The 11,251-nt window shown below is 43.7% G+C and overlaps 1 pseudogene; it reads left to right on the forward strand.

Annotated features, from left to right (window-relative positions):
• The first annotated feature begins 9,467 nt into the window (after window positions 1–9,467).
• Window positions 9,468–10,091, forward strand: LOC148006002 (iron-sulfur cluster assembly 1 homolog, mitochondrial pseudogene; annotated as a pseudogene).
• Window positions 10,092–11,251: the final 1,160 nt, after the last annotated feature.

An 11,251-nucleotide genomic window follows, 5' to 3' on the forward strand; every position in this document is an offset into this window, starting at 1 on the left:
GGCTGGAAGAAAACGGGAAAACAGATCTACAGGACTCCTGACAGACAGGCCTATAAGACCTTCTAGCCACTGTCAGAAATAGTAGAACATGGTAACACCAGAGACAACCTGATGGCAAGAGGCAAGCCCAGGAACCCAAGAAAGAGAAACCAAGACTACATGGCATCATCAGAGCCCAATTCTCCCACCAAAGCAAACACTGAATATCCAAACACACCAGAAAAGCAAGATCTAGATTTAAAATCACATTTGACCATGATGATGGAGACTTCAAGAAAGACATAAAGAACTCCCTTAGAGAAATGCAGGAAAACACAAGTAAACAAGTAGAAGCCTATAGAGAGGAAACACAAAAACCCCTGAAAGAATTACAGGAAAACACAATCAAACCGATGAAGGAATTAAAAATGTAAATAGAAGCAATAAAGAAAGCACAAAGGGAGACAGCCCTGGATATAGAAAACCAAAGGAAGAGACAAGGTAGATACAAGCATCAACAACAGAATGCAAGAGATAGAAGAAAGAATCCCAGGAGCAGAAGATTCCATAGAAATCATTAACACAACTGTCAAAGACAATGTAAAACGGAAAAAGCTACTGGCCCAAAACATACAGAAAATCCAGGACACAAGGAGGAGATCAACCCTAAGGATAATTGGTATAGAAGAGAGTGAAGACTCCCAACTCAAAGGACCAGTAAATATCTTCAACAAAATCATAGAAGAAAACTTCCCTAACCTAAAGGAAGAGATGCCCATAAACATACAAGAAGTCTACAGAACTCCAAATAGATTGGACCAGAAAAGAAACTCCTCCCGTCGCATAATAGTCAAAGCACCAAATGCACAAAACAAAGAAAAAAATATTAAAAGCAGTAAGGGAAAAAAGTAAAGTAACAAATAAAGGCAAACCTATCAGAATTACACCAGACTTCGCACCAGAGATTATGAAAGCCAAAAGAACCTGGACAGATGTCATACAGACCCTAAGAGAATACAAATACCAGCCCAGGTAACTGTATCCAGCAAAACTCTCAACATAGATGGAGAAACCAAGATAATCCATGACAAAATCAAATTTACACAATATCTTTCTACAACTCCAGCCCTACAAAGGATAATAAATGGTAAAGCCCAACACAAGGAGGCAAGCCACACCATAGAAAAAGCAAGAAACTAATTGTCTTGGCAACAAAACCAAGAGAAGAAAAGCACACAAACATAATCTCACATCCAAATATGAATATAACAGAAAGCAATAATCATTATTCCTTAATATCTCTCAACATCAGTGGACTCAATTCCCCAATAAAAAGACACAGATTGGGGTTGGGGATTTAGCTTAGTGGTAGAGCACTTGCCTAGGAAGCGCAAGGCCCTGGGTTCAGTCCCCAGCTCCGAAAAAAAGAACCAAAAAAAAAAAAAAGACAGATTATCAAACTGGATAGGCAATGAGGACCCTGCATTATGCTGCCAATAGGGAAACACACCTCAGAGACAAAGACAGACACTACCTCAGAGTGAAAGGCTGGAAAACAACTTTCCAAGCAAATGGTCTGAAGAAGCAAGCTGGAGTAGCCATTCTAATATACAATAAAATCGATTTTCAACCAAAAGTCATCAAAAAAGATAAGGAAGGACACTTCATATTCATCAAAGGAAAAATCCACCAAACTGAACTCACAATCCTAAATATCTATGCCCCAAATACAAGGACACCTACATACGTAAAAGAAACCTCACTAAAGCTCAAAGCACACATTGCACCTCACACAATAATAATAGGAGATTTCAACACCCCACTCTCATCAATGGGCAGATCATGGAATAAGAAATTAAACAGAGACATAGACAGACTTAGAGAAGTCATGAACCAAATGGACTTAACAGATATTTATAGAACATTCTATCCTAAAACAAAAGGATATACCTTCTTCTCACCACCTCATGGTACTTTCTCCAAAATTGGCCATATAATTGGTCAATAGATACAGAAAGATAGAAATAATCCCATGCGTCCTATCACACCACCACAGGCTAAAGCTGGTCTTCAATAACAAGAAGGGAACGCCCACATATACATGGAAGTTGAACAATGCTCTACTCAATGATAACCTGGTCAAGGAAGAAATAAAGAAAGAAATTAAAGACTTCTTAGAATTTATTGAAAATAAAGGTACAGCATACCCAAACTTATGGGACACAATGAAAGCTGTGCTAAGAGGAAAACTCATAGTTCTGAGTGCCTGCAGAAAGAAACAGGAGAGAGCATACATCAGCAGCTTGACGGCACACCCAAAAGCTCTAGAACAAAAAGAAGCAAACACACCCAGGAGGAGTAGAAGGCAGGAAATAATCAAACTCAGAGCTGAAATCAACCAAGTACAAACAAAAAGGACTATACAAAGAATCAACAGAAACAAAAGCTGGTTCTTTGAGAAAATCAACACAATACATAAACCCTTAGCCAGACTAACCAGAGGATACGGAGAGTGTGTACAAATTAACAAAATCAGAAATGAAAAGGGAGACATAACAACAGAGTCAGAGGAAATTCAAAATATCATCAAGTCCTACTACAAAACCTATATTCAAGAAAACTTGAAAATCTGGAGAAATGGACAATTTCCTAGACAGATACCAGGTACAAAAGTTGAATCAGGAACAGATAAACCATTTAAACAACCCCATAACTCCTAAGGAAATAGAAGCAGTCATTAAAGGTCTCCCAACCACAAAGAGCCCAGGTCCAGACGGGTTCAGTGCAGAATTCTATCAGACCTTCATAGAAGACCTCATACCAATATTATCCAAACTATTCCACAAAATTGAAACAGATGGATCACTACCGAATTCCTCCTATGAAGCCACAATTACTCTTCTACCTAAACCACACAAAGACCCAACTAAGAAAGAGAACTTCAGACTAATTTCCCTTATGAATATCGTCACAAAAATACTCAATAAAATCCTTGCAAACCGAATCTGAGAGCACATCAAAACAAACATCCATCGTGATCAAGTAGGCTTCATCCCAGGGATGCAGGGATGGTTTAATATACGAAAATCCATCAACCTAATCCATTATATTAACAAACTCAAAGATAAGAAGATACGATCATTTCATTAGATGCTGAGAAAGCATTTGACAAAATTCAACACCCCTTCATGATAAAAGTCCTGGAAAGATTAGGAATTGAAGGCCCATACCTAAACATAGTAAAAGACATATACAGCAAACCAGTAGCTCACATTAAATTAAATGGAGAGAACCTCGAAGCAATCCCACTAAAATCAGGGACTAGACAAGGCTGCCCACTCTCTCCCTACTTATTCAATATAGTTCTCGAAGTCCTAGCCAGAGCAATCAGACAACAAAAGCAGATCAAAGGGATACAGATGGGAAAAGAAGAAGTCAAAATATCACTATTTGCAGATGATATGATAGTATATTTAAGTGATCCCAAAAGTTCCACCAGAGAACTACTAAACCTGATAAACAACTTCAGCAAAGTGGCTGGGTATAAAATTAACTCAGATAAATCAGTAGCCTTCCTCTACACAAAAGAGAAACAAGAGGAGAAAGAAATTAGGGAAACGACACCCTTCATAATAGTCCCAAATAATATAACGTACCTCGGTGTGACTTTAACCAAGCAAGTGGAAGATCTGTATGATAAGAACTTCAAGCCTCTGAAGAAAGAAATTGAAGATCTCAGAAGATGGAAAGATCTCCCATGCTTATGGATTGGCAGGGTTAATATACTAAGAATGGCCACTTTACCAAAAGCGATCAGCAGATTGAATGCAATCCCCATCAAAATTCCAATCCAATTCTTCAGAGAGTTAGACAGAACAATTTGCAGATTCATCTGGAATAACAAAAAACCCAGGATAGCTAAAACTATCCTCAATAAAAAGGACTTCTGGGGGAATCGCTATCCTAGAACTCAAGCAGTATTACAGAGCAATAGTGGTAAAAACTGCATGGTATTGGCACAGAGACCGGCAGATAGACCAGTGGAATAGAATTGAACACCCAGAAATGAACCCACACACCTATGTGCACTTGATTTTTGACAAAAGCTCCAAAACCATCCAATTGAAAAAAGATAGCATTTTCAGCAAATGGTGCTGGTTCAACTGGAGGTCAGCATGTAGAAGAATGCAGATCTATCCATGCTTATCACCCTGTACAAAGCTTAAGTCCAAGTGGATCAAGGACCTCCAGATACAATTTAGGAATTAAGTTTTATATAACATTTGAGAGTGGTTCCTTGGGTAAGGAAGTATAGAATATGTAAAATTATATACTAGTAAATGAAGTCAAAATGCTGGGACTCTTACAAGAGTCATTGTGTGTAAGGAACAGAAAGCTAGCGGAACCACTGAGCTAAGGGTTAACTCGATTCTTTCTGGCCACTGCCTGGCAGCTTTGCCCATGTCATTTATCATTAGAGCTTCACAGGAAAATGCAAGTAGCTGACCTCGGAGCTCTGAGCTCTGAGCTCTGAAGTATAATAAGTTAAAGTTAAAGTTTAAATAATGATAAGTTTACAATTATTATTATTTTGGCAACAGGCCTGGGAATAGGGGAAGCTTGAAACTTTGGGGAACCATTGTAATTCTTAGTTCTTTGTGGGATGTAGGTATTCTTTTGAACTTGATTTGGTAATGATTATACAATGTATTTTTCTACCTGCTTTTGGATTATCAATAAAAGGCTGGGGCAAGAGAAAGGCTACAGAACATGTGAACAGTAAATGAGAGCATGTGAAGACTGAATGAGAGAGGGCATGAGGGAGTGAATGAGAGAGTAAATGAGAGAGCACATGAGGGAGAAAATGTGAGAGCGAGTGAGAGAGCATGGGAAGAGCATGTGAAGACTGACTGAAGAGTGAATGAGAGAGGGCATGAGGGAGCGATGAGAGAGAGAGTCTGAGAACAAATGTGAGACTGAGAGAGAGAGCATGAGGAGAAGATGGGAAGAGTGAGTGAGGAGAGACTGTGAGGTGTGGATGAAGAGTGTGTGTGAGAATGAAAGGGTAATGAACAGAGGTGTGCATGAGTGTGGGAGTCCAGAAAAGAAAACCATAATAAAAAAGCAGAGTGCGCAAGAGAATGCAGTTCGAGTACCCTCAAGTTGCAAGAGAAAGAGAAAGACACAGAGAGAGAGAAAGACAGAGAAAGAGAGAGAGAGAGAGAGAGAGAGAGAGAGAGAGAGAGAGAGAGACTGACTTTAGCCTTGAAATTGGCTGTCAGTTTGTACCCCAAAACCAGTCTGTGTATTATTTATCAGGCGGCTTCCAGAGATCCCTGCTTCCAGTGAGAACCCCGATCCTGTGACGAGGATGGACCCGAGCACCTTACCATCTTTCAGTTATTTTATTCCTAGAACCCGCCCACCCATTGTAAATAATGTTAGCTCTTTGTTTTGTGTTTCCAGTCTTTCCATGTGTTTGTAGCTTTATAGTAGAGTGTACTTCCTATGGATCTGTTTCTCCTTAAATTAGGGACAGCCATGACTCCTGTGTCCTGGTGTCATGGGGTGAAATGGTATAAAATTCCACAAAAACTTGAATTACTCTTATAACAATTTCTCTACTAAAATATCTAAAAGGTGCTTTTGAGTAATGGAAGATGGTGAGTGGTTTAGTTTGGCATTTGGGAGAAGGCAGAGGGAGGTCTAGGAATTAAGGTTCCCTTGATTGGCCTTCTGATTTTTCTTCCTAGGTTCTTACAACTGAAAATCCAGTTCCACAACAGCTTACCTCCATCCTCCAAACATCTGAGGCTCTTGAGTTTCTCCAAGTCTTCCTGCCGTGGCAGGACAGGGCAGAGCTCCAGCTTAGCTTCAGGTCTTCCTTCCAGCCTCTCTGAGCCCCTGTACAGGACGGCCATGCAAGGCAGCCCAGAGTCATGACTTCCTGCCGTTCCTCTGTGATGACCTGTGTCTACTCTCCTCTTCCCCAGGCAGTCCCAGTAACTCTCCCTAGAAAAGGCCTAGCACACCTACCCCGCAGAGCCAGCTAAGGCTCTTCCTGTAAACCAACAAGCTGTGCCTGTTGACCTCATGCTATCCACAGCAAGCGCCCAGCTGACCTATGTCAGGGATAACACCAAGTCCTTATCCACTGCATACCAGAACACAGCAGCCACTGGAACCAAGGTGACAGTCCCTATTGAAGACAGCCAGATAAACACCCTTTGTGATAATCACCTAGCAAATCTTAAAGAGGGCCCTGTGGTGAGCCTCAGTGGTGACCATTCCTCATTGGAAAAATGTTCAGTCATTACTGGGGGTCAGATGGTGACTTCGAATGCTGATCAGACTTAATATGGGCATCAGAAGATGACCTTCAATAGTGAGCAGAATGTCAATAGAATTCAGGTGACTACTGCCATTGGTGACCAGACAATCTATAGAAATCAGGGGAAAACCTAGAGTGACCAGAATGTCTACAAAGATAACATGAAAATTGTCAGTGCTAATCAGACCTACTCTAGTAGTCAAATGACTGTTCCCAATGGAAACCAGACTCTCTATGAGGGTCAGACAATGCCATTTGATACTAACCAGATTCTCTATGGGGGTCAAACAATGCCTGTGGCAATGAACAGATACTCTATAGGGGTCAAACAATGCCCCATGATTCTAACAAGGCTCTCTATGGGGATCAAACAATGACCCATGATTCTAACCAAATTCAAACTGGGATCCAGGCAATTCCTTTTGATAATAACCAGAACTTCTGGGGGTCAAGCAATGATCCATGTTTTTAACCAGACTCTCTATGGTGGTCAGACAATGCCCCATGATTCAAACAAACTCTTTATGGGGGTCACACAATGCCTTCTGATACTAACCAGATTCTCTCTGGGGTCAGACAATACCTTTTGATTCTAAGCAGGTTCTCTATGGGTCTTAGAACTTGTACAGTGATTCTAAGAAGACTCTCTGTGTGGGTCCAACAATGCCCTTTGATACTATCCAGGCTCTCCATAGAAGTGAGAAGACCACGGCCAGTGAAGAGCCAACATTCTATGGAAAGCAGGCAACACCCTCTGATGGTAACCCAATTCTCCACAGGGATCAAACAACCCACTTCAGTGACCATACCTTCTATGAGGGTCAGCCAATGAATCCCAGCACTCAGGTATCTTACACCTGGTCTCAGATAATTGGTTTTCAGACTCTCTGTGGAATTCAGAAACAATCCCCAATGATGAACAGACCTTCTAGGGATACCATATGACATCCTCGGATGGTAATCCAAACTTCTATGGGGGCCACACAACAACCCCCAATGATGACCACACTGGTAATTCAGGATGGATGATGTCCCTTGTTAGTAGTCAGATGCCCTATGAAACACAGTCTTAGACTTTTCAATCTCCCATATGGTACATGGTCAAAGTTTCCATGTGGTACCAGAAAACCTCCCACGTAGGAAGAATGACCTCAGGACCCCAACCCAATTCATAGGGAAGTCCCACATCTACCATTACTGTGGACATTCTTTTTCAAAGTCTTCTCACCTCACAGGCCATATTCACAAACACACTGGTGAGTGAGGATCTGTCTGGATTTGGCGTTTGGGGGATAAGTCACCACAGACCAGCCCTGTATAAGGTTGGCCATTATTTTAAATTATTGCCACATCCTGGAGCTCTGCCCCTGAGGATGCCCTGGGGAAGGCTGTCAAGTTTGGAATTGGGTAGTGAGGTTTTCTTGATCCTCCAGGCTGTAGGGTAGTGTGTGCTGTGCTACAGTCTTCTGTGATGTCTTTGCACTGCATGATGGGATAAGTGGGAAAGTAGCTCGTTTCCTTGTAGAGGTCCCTGGTCTCCCCTTCCCAGAGATGAGTTCTCACCGTGTTGTTCACACTGTTCTTGAACACCCAGGTTCAAGAAATGCTGCCACCTGAGTCACCAGGGACCTAGAACTATTGACTGATGTCCATTTCAGGCTCTCAGCTCTCTCTGTGTTGGGACTCTGTCCTTGGACCCTCTTCCTTCTCACTCACGCCTTCATTGCCTTTCTTAGTCAGCCCTTCCTTACCCCCTCTTTTCCAGTTCCTTCTTTCTCCCTGTCTCTCCATGTTCTCCTCAGCTGTCCCACTCCTCTTCCTGTCCAGCTACTCCTTTGCATACCTCAGTGTCCTCTCCATCCACCTTGTTGAACCTTGTGCTCCATCACTGTCAGGATGCCGTCCCATCTTCCCCTGAGTGTAACAAGCATCTCTTTCTCTCTTATCCAGGGGAGAAGCCCTACAAATGCTCCAGATGCACATGGACGTTCTCTCGCTCAGATGAGCTTGACGGACATGTGAGAAAGCACATTGGGGATCAGCACTTCAAGTGTCAAATTTTCCACGTGACCAATGGACAATCACATCAACTAAAGGGGCAGTAAAAAAAAACAAAAAACAAAAAAGCCTCAATGGCTGTAGTGATGGCTCAGTGGTTGAGAGCCTGAACTGTTCCTCCAGAGTTCCTGAGTTCACTTCCAAACAACATCATTACATGGCTCACAACAATCTGTAATAGAATTTGATGCCCTCTTCAGGTGTGTGTGAAGACAGCTACAGTGTGCTTATATAAATACAATAAATCAATGTTTGTTTAAAATAAGCAAACAAACGGGCAACCTCGGGAGGAAGGAGGTTTGGAAGACTATCTAGAATGTACTAGTGACCTGGGAATTTGGAGACTCTCAGGACTCAAAGGAAGGGGACCCTAGATGAAAGGGCCTACAGTCCAGAGAGGGAACTTATTGAATCCACCTCCAGCAGAGAGAAAGGCCATCAAGTGAAGGATGGGGTTGCTATCCCACAGCCCATGCTCTGACCCATAATTCTTTGTGTCTGAAAGAAATGCAGGGATGGAAATGGAGAAGAGCCTGAGGAAAAGAAGATCGAGTAACAGGCCCAAAGTGGGATCCAGTTCAATGAGAGGCCCCAAGACCTGACCCCATTTCTGAAACATTATGCCATTAGGTTGTGGTCACAAAAAGGGACCTACCAGGACTGATCTCCAAAAGACCTAAAGAGAATCTGAAAGGATCAGATGCAGATATGTGCCCCCAACCAAGGGACAGAAGCTGCTGACACCTCTGATTGAATTAGAGAAAAACTGGAAGAAGCTAAGAGGAGGGCAACCCCGTAGGAGGACCAGCAGTCTCAATAAATCTGGACCCTTGAGATCTCTTAGACACTGGATCACCAATTAGTCAGCATACACCATCTGAGCTGAGGCCTCCAACCCATAGACAGCAGAGGACACCCAGTCTGGGATCAGTCAGAGAAGATGCACCTAACCCTCAAAGACTGGAGGCCCCAGGAAGTTTAGAGGCCTTGTTGGGTGGGTGGGATGGCGACATCCTTTTCAAGACTGCTCGTGGGTAGTTCCAGAGTTGGGGGGAAGTGTGAGATGTGGAATAATCTGGGGGTGAACCGGGAGGGGAATAAAATCTGGAATGTAAAAATGAATAAAGCCGTGTCCATGGAGAGAAGCTGAGGCCCCATGCTCCAGCCCGAGGCTGCCAGCGCTGCGACGTGGACATGTCGGCGTTGTTGGTCTGCGCCGACGCGCGGGCCGTGAGCAAGAGAAAACTGCAACCCACGCGGGCGGCGCTCGCACTGACCCCTTCTGCTGTGAACAAGATAAAACAACTTCTTAAAGAGAAGCCTGAGCATGTGGGTCTGAAAGTGGGCATTCGGACCAGGAGCTGTAACGGCCTCTCTTACAGCCTGGAGTATACAAAGACAAAAGGAGGTGCTGATGAAGTTATTCAAGACAGAGTCTGAGTGTTCATCGAGAAGAAAGCCCAGCTAACCCTGTTAGGCACAGAGATAGACTATGTGGAAGACAAACTGTCCAGTGAGTTTGTGTTCAACAACCCCAACATCAAGGGAACCTGTGGCTGCGGTGAAAGCTTTAACGTCTGAAAGCTGAGGACTGCAAACTCCAGGAGAGCTGGGTCTGCCTTGGAGCATGCCGGAGAAATCATGTGATGTCCCGTGTCGGAAGTTAGTGTGTGGCTGCCTCGTGGTTGAGAATAAAGTGAAGCATTGAAAATCAAGCCAGAGTGTTAGAGTTCCGAAAACATGGTGTCTTTTCTCTGTAAGACACAAACTGGGAGAACATGGTGTCTGCTCTCTGGAGGACACAAACTGAGAAACTGTTGAGTCCTCTGTCCTGTACAGAAAACTCCTACCCTGCTCTTATGCTGTAGCCTGCTCTGTGCTAGAACCAGCCTCTTGACCTTTGCTTTGCAGGGAATTGAGGAATGGGATATCCGGTGTGCACCTGGATCACAGAACGGCTTGAGACTGTCTCCTGGCCCTTTCTCACCTCAGGCAGGACAGCTGTGGGGAGCAGTGCAGTGGGACCTCGTTTCCCTCACCTGTGGCGTGGCCCATTGCATGTTTACCACGTGTGTGTTGTCAGATACCTCATTAGCCAGTCCCCCAGCCATCTCAGCTCTGAATGCCAGTATCAGGAGGTGGGGATCACGGGACTGGTGTCAGTCTGTCCTCTGGGGCGTGCTTCATGCTGGTTTGCTTAGACCTTTCAGTTGGAAGCGCTTGTGATGAGCAGCCAGGTAGGTCACTTAGACCTGCTTAGAGAGAGCAGTTCTCAGAGCTTCTGCCCAGCTCTCCCCCTCAGAGGTCACAGCAGACAGTGCTGTCTGAGACACTTGGTGAGGAGACATCCTGCCTGGCCAGTGCTCTCACCACTTTAATTTAGAGACTGCATTAGTTTTCTTTTGAAGGGAAGTCCTGTGTAACCCTTCTGTCTGAATGGCTATCGTGTTTACAGATTTGAAACAGTAGTGTCTTCTTTCACAAGATCTGCAGCAGAGGGGTCCCTCTCAGCACAGCACCTGTGGGGCAGAACATGCAAACGCTTACAGTTGCCAGGGTGCAGCTTCTCCCTGCTTCCCGGAGGAAGCTTCTAAGTTTCTTTTTAAAGTGGTCATCACCAGTTTGTTAAGCCACGGTTTTGCTATATAGTACAGGCCAGCCTTGAACCCACAATCCTCCTGCTTTCACGTCGAGAGGCATGTGCTACCACACCTGGATCCCAAGTTTCTCTTTAAGTGGTCTTGATGGACGTGGGTCGGACATCTTAGAACCTGTGAATTCTTCTGTGGAGGCTGAGTCTCACGAAGCTGAGTTTAATATCTGTGCTCCTTACTAAAGTACCGACCACCAAATTGTACAAACTCATAGTTTTATATGAATGTT

Source organism: Rattus norvegicus, chromosome 5 (assembly GCF_021556685.1).
Source record: "Rattus norvegicus strain SHRSP/BbbUtx chromosome 5, alternate assembly SHRSP_T2T, whole genome shotgun sequence".
Lineage (NCBI taxonomy): Eukaryota > Metazoa > Chordata > Mammalia > Rodentia > Muridae > Rattus > Rattus norvegicus.